The sequence below is a fragment of the Pseudophryne corroboree genome, chromosome 3 (genome assembly GCF_028390025.1).
Source record: "Pseudophryne corroboree isolate aPseCor3 chromosome 3, aPseCor3.hap2, whole genome shotgun sequence".
Taxonomy (NCBI): Eukaryota; Metazoa; Chordata; class Amphibia; order Anura; family Myobatrachidae; genus Pseudophryne; species Pseudophryne corroboree.
The window spans coordinates 396,771,788-396,787,482 of record NC_086446.1 but is presented as its reverse complement, the minus strand read 5'-3'; the positions used below and the strand labels follow the sequence as shown (position 1 = coordinate 396,787,482).

General features: G+C 44.9%; 1 pseudogene; it reads left to right on the top strand.

Annotated features, from left to right (window-relative positions):
* The first annotated feature begins 10,938 nt into the window (after positions 1 to 10,938).
* On the top strand, positions 10,939 to 11,057 carry LOC134897150 (5S ribosomal RNA; annotated as a pseudogene).
* Positions 11,058 to 15,695: the final 4,638 nt, after the last annotated feature.

The following is a 15,695-nucleotide window of genomic DNA, read 5'->3' as shown; positions in this document are numbered from 1 at the left end:
ATTTCAACAATCTATTAGATATTCGGGTTTTGCCACCTTTTCAAAGGAACTTACTGAACATAGTTTCCACTCTTTGAATATCTTTTTTTGACAAACGTAATGGGAGCATCTGTATGAGGTACGATAGTTGGGGAAAGAGCACTGATTTAATTAAAGCGTTCCTTCCCAATACTGACAACGGTAAGGAAGACCAATTATCAAGTTTTTTGGAGAGTGATTTGATAATTGGGGTGTAATTTAGACTATAAATGTCATGTATGTTGATCGGGATCTGTACCCCTAAATATTTAATGGCCTTGGTAGCCACCTTGATATGCTGGTATGGTCCGCTTGCGTCTAAATAAGTAGGGGATCCATTTAATGGAAGCAGTTCTGACTTGTGTATATTGATAGAGTATCCTGAGAATGAACCGAAGACATGGATTGTTTCAAAAGCTATTGTTAAGGTCAGATCTGGTCGTAACATAAGTAACAACATATCGTCGGCAAACAATGAGAGACGGAGGTCGATCCCAATCACTCTAATCCCATGATACAGGGGTGATTGTCTGATTGATATCGCTAAGGGCTCCAAGGCCAGTGCAAACAGGAGTGGGGAAAGAGGACACCCATGACGAGTGCCTTTGTGAATCTGGAAGGGCGGAGATAAAAAGCCATTACAGAGAATTCTCGAATCAGGGTTGGTATATAATATCCGTAGATAATTAATAAAACAAGGGGGGAAACCAAATCTGGACATTGTGTCGAATAAATGATCCCAGTGCACCATATCAAACGCTTTTTCTGCATCTAAGGATAATATTGCTGCTGGGATATCTGAGCTAGTACACTGGGATGTAGTAATTGCTGACAAAACTTTCCTAATATTCACCACTGAGGAGCGGCCCATAATAAATCCCGTTTGATCATAATGAATGAGAGATGGTAAAACCAGTTTAAGCCTTTCCGCAAGTATCTTCGTTAATATTTTGTAATCTAAATTGAGCAGGGATATGGGACGATAAGAACCAGGATCAGACAAGTCTCTATCTGGTTTGGGCAAAATAGTCAGCGTGGCAGAATTAAAATAAAGGGGCAGCTCCCCAGTGGCGAGAATATCGTTGAAAATCCTGGTCAATAAAGGTGTCAATTTTGGAGCTAACAATTTGTAAAATTCTGATGAGAGGCCATCCGGTCCCGGGGCCTTACCATTTTTTAGATGAGCTATGGTGTGGGAGACCTCCGCCTCAGTAATGTCCGCCGTCAATGCTGCCCCAAGGTCAGCCTCCAATTGAGGGATAGGTAAACCATCCCAGAAGTTGAGTGAGTGGGGAGGGGGGGGTAGGAGGCTTGGAATATAAATTGGTATAATAGGAGTGCATAATTTGAGCTATTTGGGCATTGGTGGATGTAAGTGAGCCATCAGATGTTCGAAGCAGGTGTATTAACATCGGGGGTCGTTGGCCTTGTAGCAAGTGTAAGAGCAGCTTACTTGATTTCTTGCCAAATCGGTGAAATCTGGCATCTTTTTTAAAGGAATATCTAGAGTCCATTTTAATAAGTAAGCCGTCAAAAGCTTGTTTGGCTACACTATATGATGTTCTATTAGTAGGGGTCGGATCAGACTTAAAGGACTGAAAGGAGTCTGTTAACTTATTTTGTGCTTGTAAATACTCTGATTGTAAAGATTTGTATGTGTGAGAGGTGTAAGAAAGAATCTCTCCCCGAAGGACTGCTTTGGAGGCCTGCCAAAACATCTGAGGTGAGTCAGCAAGGGTCGAAGAGTTGGTGTCATAATAGGATTCCCAAGCAGATTCCAGTTTAGTACTGAAGTCAAGAGAATGAGATAGGGAGGAAGGGAATCTCAAAGATCGAAATGTGCTTCTCTCAGTGTGCAATTTCAGATCTATCCAAACTACTGTGTGGTCCGAAAGCACAATAGGCTCCATCGTAACCCTAAGAGTCTGGGACAATAGTGTATCAGAAACAAAAATATAATCTATATGGGACAGAGTCCCATGTTCTGCAGAGAGACATGTATACTCTTTTTCTATGGGGTTCAAGGTTCTCCAAACATCTAGTAATTGTAAAGATTGTGTAAACCAGGAGATACCTCGTTTGGGAAGGCAATTACCTCTAATACTCGGATTTTGTTTATCTAATTGAAGGGAGGTGACCATATTGAAATCTCCACTTAAAATGAGTGGAGTATTGGTAATAGGTGCTAAGATACATATCATCTTGCGTAGACAGCCTGGAATTTTAGTGTTAGGGGCATATACATTACAGAGGACATATGGACGGCCGTCCAATAACACTTTACATAATAGAAATCTACCGTCAGGGTCAGCAGTCATGGACGTGAGCTCAATGGGTACAGTATTCTTGACCAGTATTGCCACACCCCTGGCTTTTGAGGTGAATGGAGAGGAGGCAAGAACTTTCCACTTTAAAGTGTTAAGTTTTAACATTTCAGAAGCCACGAGGTGTGTTTCCTGTAAAAAAATAATATACATTTTCAATCTATTCAAATATAACAGTATTTTCTTCCTTTTCTGTGGGGAATTAATCCCACCAATGTTCCAGGAACCTAAACTAATGGAAGACATATGAGCACATAATGTGTGATAAGTAGTAGACACAATCCAAACATTCCATACATCAGTGGCATCGAACTACTGGGAAAGAGAGTAACTGGGGTAGTGGGGGAAGGGAAGAAGAGAAGGAAAAAAGTGAAGAAGATGAACAGAGGGGTACAGTTAGATTCATCCGTACCGTGCATATAGAATTGCAAGTAAAACAAAAAGTATCCATCCACTAGTGGCATGGATCCTGAGAAATATAAGACAAACAACATAGAACATAAACAAAACAAATAGAAGCCATTTCGACTTCCGAAGTACATGAGAAGGCAAGTAAAAATCAAACAGGGGACAGAGCGAGGCCTCGCCGGTCCCGTCAGCAACTAGGAGTGAAAATGATGCACTTAGGGGGTAGTAGACCCCAACTTAGAGGTTTAAACATGTAACAAACTAGGAGAAGCCATAAAAGAATCAGCCAATTCAAATTGACGCAGTATAATATGCATTATTCAATAAATGACAATGAAGAAGGCCTGCGAGAGAGTCCATCTTTTCCTCAACATTAGTAAAGTGTCAGATGCACCAGGGAATCTCGGTCATAGTTGAAAGTGAAATTTAAATCAAGGTGGAAGCCCGGCTTAAAGTAGTACACTTTGTATCTCCCGGTCCGGAGTGGAGCAGGGGAACTCTCGGAAATAATGCGTAAGTGTAATGTCAATGATCGTCACGATCATAGGCAGTGTATGCAGCACCATCTTCTTCTTTCAAAAATGCTTCGGCATCCGCAACCGAAAGAAACTCAGTGAATGATGTGCCAGAGTAGATTCGCAATCTTGCAGGGTATAACAGCGAGAATTTCCTATTGCGCTGTACAGGGGCGGATCTAGACTTCTCATATAGGGGGGGCGGTTATAAAATTAATCCAGACTCCTCCCCCTTCCAGTCCACTAGGCCCTAGTGATACACCATACATATACTACTAACACACACAGACACTAGTGATACACCGTACATACACTATTAACACACATGCACTAGTGATAAACCATACATACAATACTGACACACACTAGTGATATACCATACATAAACTACTAACACACACACACACACACACACACACACACACACACACACACACACACACACACACACACACACTACTGATGAACCATACATACACTACTAACACACACTAGTGATACACCATACATACAATGCTGACACACACACACACTAGTGATACACCATGCATACAACACACACACATTAATGATACACCATAAGTACACTACTAACACACACACTAGTGATATACCATACATACAATACTGACACACACACACACACGATACATAATACATACACTACTAACACACATACACACACACTAGTGATACACCATACATACAATACTGACACACACACTAGTGATACACCATACACACACACACACACACACTAGTGATGTACTATACAGCACAGACACAATAAGATGTTGTCCCGTCCACCCAGCGCTCCTCCTCCATCTGCCGGGACAGGTCCCCTGGCTCTCCCCAGCACACCAGCCGCTCTCTCCACATCAGCTGCTGCTGCCGCTGGTAGCAGGGGCTAGGGCACACTGGGTGGTCCCACCTGGCTCCTGGCGCAATCTCAGCTGCCCTGTCAATGCGGTCAGGTCCTCCTCCATCTGCCGCGACAGGTCCCCTGGCTCTCCCCAGCACTCCGGACGCTCTCTCCACATCAGCGAATTGCCTCCCATCCTCTCCCCGCCGCTCACCTGTTGGGTGTCACTGTCCTTGAGGCTCCCAGGCTGTTAGACATGGCGGCATCAGCTACTCCGCGGCTGATTGAGTGAACAAGGATGCGCCGTGGAGAGTTGTGCTGCTGCTGCCGCTGGTAGCAGGGGCTAGGGCACACTGGGTGGTCCCACCTGGCTCCCGGCGCCGTCTCAGCTGCCCTGTCAATGCGGCCAGGTGCCGGCCGTCGCACTCAGCTCCCCTGACCTATGCTGCCCGCTGGAACAAGTGGGTGGGGCCGGGTCGCTGTGCTACGGGGGGCGATCGCCCTCATCGCCCCCTGCTGGATCCGCCACTGGCGCTGTATGAGTTGAGAGCAAATCTGAGAAAATGCTCTACGCGCTGTGGACAGCTCGGCAGAATAATCTTGGAATATAAGTATTTTATGGGAGTCCCAGGTAATATTGCGAATTTTACAAAAGGCCCTCAAGATTTCCTTTTTGTGCAAAAAGTTAAGGCATTTGAAAAGCACCACTCTGGGTCTGGCACCGTCATGTCATTTCTGAGCACCCAGCCTGTGTGCCCTTTCAATCACCATGTCAATGCATGCGTCAGAGATGTCGAGCAGTTCTGGTAAGGTGACACGCAAAAAGGTGTATAAAGCATTACCCTTGAGGGATTATGGGAGACCAACGACACGGAGATTCGATCTGCGTGATTGATTCTCGAGATCATCTAATTTATTCCAAATCTTATGATGTGATTTACTAACATGTTGCACGTCCTGCTTGAGCACAGATACATCGTGAAATAATTCCCCAGTACATTGTTCTGTTTGTAGGACCCTGTGGGAGAGTTGGGCTATCTGTTTGCTGATGTCAGCTGTCTGAGCCTGCAGGAGGGGGCCCATAGCGATGCATATTGCCCCCACCATGTCATTATATGTGACAGGTGCTGCGGGGGTAAAGAGAATCTGCTCTCCATGGGGTGCAGCAGGGGAGACACTGACCTGTGGAGGAGGTGGAGAGTGGGCATCTTCCTGACGCTGTGGGACTGATGTGGGTGAAGGAGGGGAGGTGTGTAGCGCAGCTCCGGCGTCCGGCGCCATTTTGGAGTCTGCTCGGCACTTCTCCTGTCTTTGGCTGCGGCTGCTTGGCATTGCGGTCGTCAAATACCGCTCCATATAGCGGAGCAGGTATTCGGCTCAGCGGGGGAGGCGGGTACGAGTGCGGCTGGAGGCTATGCGCCAAGTAAAAAGTATAGTTGCCGGCGGGCAGCACGGAGCTCTCTCCCCACACCGCCGATCACATAGCAGCCGGAAACGGAAGTCACATGTGAGTTCTTAGTTTTTTATTTTTAATATTGCCAAAATCTCAAAAAAACTTGTTTCACGTTGTCATTATGGGGTATTGTGTGTAGAATTATGAGGGGGAAAAATTAATTTATTCCATTTTGCAATAAGGCTGTAACAAAATGTGGAAAAAGTGAAGCGCTGGGAATAATTTCTGGATGCACTGTATGTATTTGTGTGTGTGTATAGACATTTCCAGTTGTAAAGCGCATCGGAATTTGCTGCGCTATATATGAAACTGTTAATAAATAATAATAGACAGTATATATATATATATATATATATATATATATATACAGTGTGTATATGTGTATATATATATATATATATATATATATATATTGTGCCAGGGATCACAAACACGGGGACTCAGATGAACACTTTCTGTGTTTATTTTGATCAGCAGGTCACCACATAGCAAGTTAAATCCATATGCAGTCGGTATTACAGGCAGTAGCATACAGGCACTCTCAGCGTGGCGGACTCTTGATAGGCTCCAGTAGTCCCTAGTCTGACCCACACAACCAGGCCTATCACTTGGGTAGCTGCGGGTGGGGCGGTTGCGGTGGTGCCACAGGTGGTGGAGGGGGGGTGTGCCGTGGATGGGGCCTGGAGGTACTGCGAGTGGGGGAGGGGCGGGTAATGCTTCTCCTGCTTCTCCTCCTGGAAGCAGCTAAGCTGCTGTCCTCCCTTTGACAGTGGCTCTCCCGGAGACTCGCACAGCAGCCAAGCAGCCAGTCACTATTGTAAGCGCCGGTGTCCCAACGCGCCGCATTACAGGGAAGAAGATGCACTCAATAAACGACAGCTCCCAGCAGCCCTAAGGGCCGGAATGCTTCGTCGCTAAGGGCTGCTGGGAGCTGTAGTTTAGGGGACGTTACGTGTGTAAGCATCACTGGTACAGGGGGCATTACGTGTCTAAGCGGTACTGGTACAGAGGGCATTACGTGTCTAAGCGGCACAGATACAGGAGCATTACATGTCTAAGCGGCACTGGTACAGAGGGCGTTACATGTGTAAGCGGCACTGGTACAGGGGGCGTTACATGTGTAAGCATCACTGGTACAGGGGGCGTTACGTGTGTAAGCATCACTGGCACAGGGGACGTTACGTGTCTAAGCAGCACAGATACAGGGGCATTACGTGTCTAAGCGTCACTGGTACAGAGGGTGTTACGTGTCTAAGCGGCACTGGTACAGAGGGCGTTACGTGTGTAAGCATCACTGCTACAGGGGGCGTTACGTGTGTAAGCATAACTGGTACAGGGGGGTGTTATGTGTGTAAGCGTCACTGCTACAGGGGGCGTTACGTGTGTAAGCGTCACTGGTACAGGGGGCATTACTTGTGTAAGCGTCACTGCTACAGGGGGTGTTACTTGTGTAAGCGTCATTGGTACAGTGGGGCGTTACATGTGTAAGCGGCACTGGTACAGGGGGCATTATGTGTGTAAGCATCACTGGTACAGGGGGGCATTATGTGTGTAAGCATCACTGGTACAGGGGCCGTTACGTGTCTAAGCGGCACTGGTACAGAGGGTGTTACGTGTCTAAGCGGCACTGGTGCAGAGGGCGTTACGTGTGTAAGCATCACTGCTACAGGGGGCGTTATGTGTGTAAGCGTCACTGCTACAGGGGGCGTTACGTGTGTAAGTGTCACTGCGACAGGGGGCGTTACGTGTGTAAGTGTCACTGCTACAGGGGGCGTTACGTGTGTAAGCGTCACTGCTACAGGGGGGGCATTACATGTGTAAGCGTCACTGGTACAGGGGGGGCGTTACATGTGTAAGCGCCACTGGTCAGGGGGCGTTACATGTGTAAGCATCACTGGTACACGGGGCGTTATGTGTGTAGGCGTCACTGCTACAGGGGGCGTTACATGTGTAAGCGTCACTGGTACAGGGGGCAGTACATGTGTAAGCGTCTCTGGTACAGGGGGTATTACGTGCGCTGTGCCTTTGTAAAGTATGTGAGGTTGCCAATTTATAGTTTGCAGGGGGGCACTGAACACCCTAGCACCGGCCCTGACTGCACACCCACTGCACAGCACTGTCACCTTTTACATTGATTCAGCGTCCAGACATTACCCTCCGTGATATCACCGACTCTGTCCGTTACATTAGCCATCTCGGGGCTTCCAGGCTAGAAGCCCAGGTGCTGTGTTGCGGAGTCAGGGCCTCTGGGGATCTGGGTGCGGCTGTGGCGGGGAGGCAGTTCTGTGACGTCACACCCCCTGACGAAGTCTACCGACGAAACGCGTTGGACGTGGCCAACAAGATCCGTGACGTGCTGACCGGAGTTCGGCGGGCGTCCCCATCTGGAATCCAGCTTGTGCTGTTGAGAGAGACTGTCTGCGGTAGTGGTTATCTGTCAGCGGCGTTTGGTGAGGTGTCTGGTAAACCGGAGGATAGACATCTTGTTACAACTAAGCGGGTGACCTTATACTGAAATGTATGTGAGCTGTTATTATTGAGTAAAGATCTTTTTAATCATACTCACCTGTGCGCCCTCCATTTTCTTTTTTTTTTTATATATATATATATATATATGTACTGTACATACATACATAGCATAAACCTGTCGGCGGCACTCAAAGCTCCCAGCAGGGAAATAACGGAGACGTAGCCCAAATAGAGTCAACGTTTCAATGTTAATAAGATAAAATTTTCATGATCCTGATGAAAAAGTCATCTAATTAACATTGAAACATTGACTCTATTTGGGCTACGTCTCCGTTATTTCCCTGCTGGGAGCTTTGAGTGCCGCCGACTGGTTTATGCTGTAATTGGTAACAAGTTCCATTGTTTTTATTATTGGAAGGCACCGGCTGTAGTACTATGTATTTAGGAGAAGACGAGTGCTGCTGACTGCTAGTGTGTGTGAGTGTGTGTGAGTGTGTGTGTGTGTGTGTGTGTTTGTGTATATGTATATATATATATATATATATATATTTATTTATATCAAATACCACTGACTCATCACAAAATCTCCTGAACCATTAGGACTAGGAACTTCAAATTTGGACAGTAGCTTGCTTTTGTGACGTAGACACCCACTAAGAAGGGGTTCCACCCGCAAAGGAAGTTTAAAATAGGTGAGATAATGCCACCCTCACAGAGGAGAGTTAAGACAGCCTACCCTGCTGGGGCTATAAAGAATGCATGGTGTCGGCGATACCTGTTCGTGGAGGTGAGAGGACACAATGCTCTATTCCTGGACTTCCTTGCAGTTGCAGAGCAGTCCATTAATTGGGGAGCTACATCAACTGCCACCCCTAAACACTGTCAAAAATCTCTGAGTGTGGCTCCCCTATTTGACTGCTCTAAAACTGTCACTGGCAAGGAAGTGCAGCCTTATGGTTCAGGAGATTTTGTGATGAGTCAGTGGTATTTGCGTTTTATATAAACAGATTTCAGATATAAGTACTTAACAAACCTATTTCCAGTCCGGAGAGGATAGTGTCTCACTTATTAGAGGTTAACCTGTCACTTGAACTAAACATTGCCGAACCCATCAGAGAGCAATAGGAGGAAAGGAGATATAGATATTTTGACTCTTAAATGCATTAAAGGAAAGCTTGAGAAGCAGTTGTTGACTATCTGCTGTGTAAAGGGTACCAACAGTGACCTTCAGTGTTGTGCGAAAATCTTTACCTTTTATCTCAAAGGAGGAGCCTTAAGGAGAGTGAGAAGCTAAGCAAGGAGACCTAGGACTCTTTAGAATAGAGTCAGCCTGTCCCTGCAAACCTTACATATGTAACATACAGCTGGCGGAGCTTGGCCTGTCGTCCCAGCATTTACAGCACTGAGCAGGGCAGCATCAGAAGCGGGACGGGGCAGAGAAGGAGGCGGATCATGCTCCTCATCGCCAGCCTTTTGACAGCAACATTCCGGGGAAGGCCCGCCCAGAGAAATTCCGTAACGAAGCTTGCGTATTCAGCTAGTGTATGTGTGTGTGTGTGTGTGTGTATGTATATATATATATATATATATATATATATCCACACACAAACCTATGTCAACAATTTATTTGATTACCAAATTAATAAAAATCTTTTGAGCTAGTGTCTTTATCTTTAGAAAAATTCAACTCAGACAGAAATCACTCTTGCTTGTCCAGAAACATAAAAAATTCTAATTGTGTTAAGAAGATTAAACTGTACGGTAAATAGGGATTAACTAACAAATTTGTCTTTAACGAGAAGATTAAAGTCTAATCCGTTTTTCACATCTTAAAGTATACTTTTACTATTTTAGAATTGGTTTAGAATCATAGAGCTGAAAAATATGTAGATACTAGATGTTCTACCCATTCTTCGCACGAGAGTTTCTGATTTTCACGGTTGTAAATATAAATGAGTGTTAAAAATTTGGTCAATCTATAGAGATGTAAATTTGAGACTTCTTAATATAAGTAAATATTAATCCATGGTTCTTGGCGTTACCCGAGGAGCACCCGTAGCAGATACGGTAAAAAATGACTGGACCATTTTTGTAGTTTATTAAATACTGGAGGTGCAATCCAAATTTTGATCCGATTATCCATTTGGGCATTATCGTTCACACAACGCAAGCCACGCATCGGTAATAACAGTATTATGTCAACCCCCTTTTCATCCACTTAGGGGAGGTTTATTATAATTCTAATTACGTAGTTTTCTTATTTCCCACCTATAGAATACCTGTGTTAAATTTCAGCTTCCTAATATATCGGGAAGTAAGAGAATTAGTGATGAGTCAGTCAGTCAGTCAGTCAGTGAGTGAGGGCTTTCGCATTTTTATATATAGATTCAATTCCAGCTGTTGCCTACATACTGTAAAGATAGCCATTTTGTTGGCTGAATCAATAAGAAGATTGGTTATGATTAATGCCGAGTGTCATTTTCCACATATTCATTCAATTGGTATCCAATCAGAATGTTGACCGGTTCTGAATGTCGACATTCAGAATGCTATTACATTCAATCAGCTCCCAACGGTCATGTGTTTGAAATATGTCAACTGAAAGCTGATTGGCTGAAGCACCAACTCTCATACACAACAAGTTTAATCACTCATTAAGAAATGAGCCCCTAAATCCTATAAGCAGTTTCCTGTTGTGCATGCTTGTTTTCTAGATCCATTACTGGCAGAGTTCATACTTCAGGAGCTGCTTAATAATTTCTTTGATCTTGATTTAAATTGCGTTGAAGGGCGCCGTATTTGTGCATGCACATTAAATATACAGTGTGTGTGTGTGTATATATATATATTTAATGAAAGCGTATGGCAATTTGGGTTTTCCTGCTGGATAAATACAGTCATTCCACACTGGGAAAGCCCAACCTCGTCCGATCTTGGAAGCAAAACAGTGTTGGGCCGGACCAGTACCAGGGGAGGTGACTACCTGGGAAGATCCGGTACTGTATAAGAAGAGCGATGGGAAGCAAGGTATTTACCATATGTATAGTACAACACTCACATAATACGCACTTTAAAAATACTACTCACAATATATTTTTAGTACCACTGTAATCTCATATGGCACTGTCACTTTATAATTAAGGAATTTATCATATGCTAGTATACAATAACGCGATCACTCTAGCACTATTCACGTTCTAGTATTAATCATACATGTATTAATCATACATATATATATATATATAGATATAAATTGTTCATAATAGCACAAGCACTTTTCCACACATAAAAATAGGTATCTTAAGTTAATTCTTTATTTTCTGCAATCGACTAAAATAATGAGGATATTTGACCATACATCGATACATTTATACATGATGTTGTTTATAAACAAATATATATATATATATATATATATATATATTTGTTCCTTGCATATTCTTTCCTTTATTTTACACTGATAAAAGTAACCATTATATGATAATTGAAACTGTTTTTGTTTACATCCTACATATGTACTACGGATGACATGGAAAACATGATCGCAATGGCATCTGTGAATTGAACTGTTCTATCAGAGTGCACAATGCGTTCCACTATGCGTCAGAACTCAGAACGAGGCATGGACCATGAATTAAACTTGATTAGAAGCCATCTATACACTGCACGTCCGCTTCCGGTATAAATGACATCGAGTGCGTGTCAATATGCGGTTCACGGGAGGATTTCCTGGTCAACAATATAACAGACACCTGACGTAGCGGACTTCCGATTCCGGGATAAGGACGATGACACTGCTGGAGAAGAAGGTCTTACATGACGCGTGCGCATCCCAGACGAGCACAATACCGGAAGTTGGGCGGAAATGCCGCACTCCGGTAATAGAAGGTCAAACGTAACCTGCACATGCGCAACATAGACATTTCCAATACCGGAAGTGTGGCGGAAGTGCCGCACTCCGGTTTGATTATTTACGTTTTTAACACCTTATTCTCATCGTTTTATGAATCTTAGCATATTATTAGATATGAATGGTCCCCTATAGAGTAATGCATATTGCTCTATGTATTCTTAGCAAAAGATTTAAATACAAACAGTTGACCTGTCCTGAAACAGGAAGTGACATCAGCAATTACTGACTGATTGTAGAGGGTATATATAGAGACCCTATCCCAGCACACCAGTACCCCTTGAAGAAGTCATCAGGATGAAACGCGTTGGGCTCTCCCTCTGTGACCCTCTACCTAAAAGTTAAGACTCTCCTTTATTCATTCTAGCTATTGGAACATTTTTATTTATTTATTTATGTAATTTCTGGTTTTAGAACCTTGTCTATGTGTTTTTATAGCACAATCCATTCCCTCTTCCCACTTTTTTAAGAGTTTAAAATTTATTTATTTATTTTTTTGCATTATACATTTTTTACTGTCATTCTATTTGTATTTTATCTGTACCAAATAAATTTGTATATCTTATTTTATTATATACATGGACTGATACATATTTTTAACACACCGGTGGTCGCCAGAACCCTTATACCAATTGCTCATATATATATATATATATATATATATATATATATATATACTCGCATATATAGTGTATATATAATATATAGTTTCAAATAGTTTGGTGTTATTGAATTATATTATGCATACTTGAATTGAATTGAATTGAATTTATTATCATTAAATATTCACGTATGAACAAACAATGAGATTTCCATGTGAGTGAAACAGATATCATAAGTACAACACCAATAAAACACCATAAAATATTTTTAAAATATTTGTAAAAAACCGTAGGAACACAATAGACACATAAGCAGGTACTACACTCCTATCTTCCCCCTAAACCATTAAGAATGTTAACTGCCCTAGGGAAAATACTATGCCTCAACCGACTGGTCTTACACAATAAAGATCTATAACATAAATTAGAAGGAAGCAGGGTAAATACCCCGTAATTGGGGTGGGTTAAGTCATTCAATATACTCCTAAATCAATATAAAATGTATCTATATGGGGGGCGTGGCCTAGCCGGCAAGCTGCACAGACGTGCCTGCTGTTAGCTCCTGCTGGCCCATCTTAAAGTGCTTTTTCCCCTGACATCCCTTCCCCTTTCCGCCCTCCAGCGGCTGTCTGCTGTGCCCGAAGCCCGGGGAGACTTGTGAGTCGTCCCCCCGCTGCGTTCCTGCATTGGGGCCTGTATCCAGTGCCGAGGCCTTGAGTTTGAGAGCTGCCCTGGGGTGGGCTCCGTGACCGGCCCGCGGACGAAAGGAGATCCCCGGCGGCCTCCGGCAACCCCGCATCCTGCTCCCCCTTCGCCTCATACCTGCTCCGAGGCATCAGAAGTGGTTGCACACCCCGGTCCCTGGCTCCGTGTCTTTGGGAACTGTGGCTGCAGCCTCCTAGCCCCGGCATCCACGTTGACGGCGGCCATCTTGCAGCACCCGGCCCTCGCAGCGGCGGCTCCTTGCTGCTCCCACAGAAGACGGCTGCACCCCGGAATCTTCCTGCTGCCTAGGTGCCCCCTCCTCAGTGGCACTGTGTGGTCCCCTCTATTTCTGGGAGCTCCTGCAAATCAGGGCCTATATTAGACCCGGAGTCCACGGCCTGGAGTGTTGAGATAGACCCACGGAAGGGATCTTGCCGGTGTTGAAATTATACACTGCCTCTCCATTTTGCTGCCCCTGCTGAGGATGATCCACTTACTCCCTATACTCTCCGGGGTCCAACTAGCCGACACACAGCCACACGGAGATGTCCCTGCCAAAGTAAGTGACCTCCCTGCGGAGCCTGGGCTGCAGAGCCCCGTTTGACATTGTGCTGCTGGCGGGGAGCCTTCTCTCACCGCCCTCTCTGTTTACTGGACGCCTGACATATAGGCGATACTGGTCTCCACCTGCATTTGTTTATTATACTCTCCTGTCTCCGGCTTCATCCGATGGAGCCTCATAGAATTCCACATTAAGTGTGTCACTCATAACTACAGCGGGATTCTCCCTTGTGGAGAGGGCGGATCTCACGTGGACTCCCGGTCCTGAATTCAAGGTCGCTGCTAGTCGGGACTTCCTGTTCCTGCTGGGTCTATTATAGATTCGCTGTGGTTGCTGGTGGCATCTGAACCGCGGGTCACATCTGATGGCCACAGATTACTGTCGTTATCCTCTCTAACCTCACATGAAGATCCACCTATGACGGTCTAGTACCCACGGATCGGCTGGGTACCCTTTTTGTCATTGTCACCTTTGTCTGCTTATTTATGTAGTCATATACACGCTTCTGGTCTCTCAAGATACCCCTGGCCCTGTTACTATACCCTCCACAGTGAATTATTTCTTCAACAGACCGCTTTGAAATGGCCAACAGAACACGTCGGCCCTCCACGGGGGCTGCATCCTCATTCTTTGGCCCTAAACGAGGTAAAAACTCCTCTCAACAGCCCGCCTCGCCGAAGAGCAATTCCAACATCCCATCGTCTCCCTTGAGGTCGGAGGATACCATTGCTGCTGACCCTGACCAGTATGATTCTCTTGTCCAACGTATTGCAGCGACTTTCAGGGTCGATCTGAGAGCGGCCATCCAGGACCTGAGATCGGACCTCTCCTCTTTGGGTTCCCGTACGGATGCCCTGGAGCATAAAACGGACGACCTTTGCAATTATCAAGACGTGATCACCCAGGAGATGTCCGACTTGCGCTCTGAAGTGGAGGCGCTGCAGGAACATGTCGAGGACTTAGAAAATAGGTCCACACTGAACAATCTGCGGATACGGAACGTTCCGGAATCCATTGATAATTTGGCTTTACAAGACTACCTGTTTGGCTTGTTCCATCTCCTCCTACCCGATCTCACAGAGGACCAATACCTACTGGACAGAGCCCACAGGGCCCTCCGGGCGAAGCCCCCCCCCAGATCAAACTCCAAGGGACATTGTCTTATGTATGCATTTCTTCCATGTAAAAACGAAAGTTCTGGCTGCATGTCGGGGAGTCCCGGTGGTCTTGTACAAGGGATCCGAGCTGCTTGTGTTCCAGGATCTGGCTCCCTCCATTTTGAAAAAAAGGAGGGAGATGTTGCCGGTAACTAAAGCCTTACGGGATCCGAAGAGTCTCTATAGGTGGGGTTTCCAGTTCTCAATCCAATTCTCATTCAATGGAAGGTCATATGTGGTGAAAACTCCTGGCGATGGCCTGGACTCCCTTCAGAGACTTGGAATTATTTTGGCCTCTGCCGAGTCCCCCTCCCACGATCATACCCGTAGTCCGAAAACACGCGGTCCACCACAGGCTGAGTGGTCGACTGCGTAGACGATTTCCTTGGAGGGTCCTGTATCCATCACTGTTGGAATGTTTTACTGCACTTTTTTAATCTTTTTTCTTTCAGGTTCCAGGGTCACATACTCCCATTATCCTATGTTGCTTAATGATTACCATACTGCATTTATTTCTGTTTTGGCATTTACCACATTAGGATGATTTCTTGTATTGCTACGATATGCCGATTTTCATATTTTCACATGTTTAAGCCAGTATTTGTTTATCCTCTAGATGAGTTATGTTAGTCCACCCCTCATTCTCTTGACTAAGTGACTCACTGAATCCTTTGCTTAACGACAAGGTTGTCTTTGGCCCCATTTTGCTA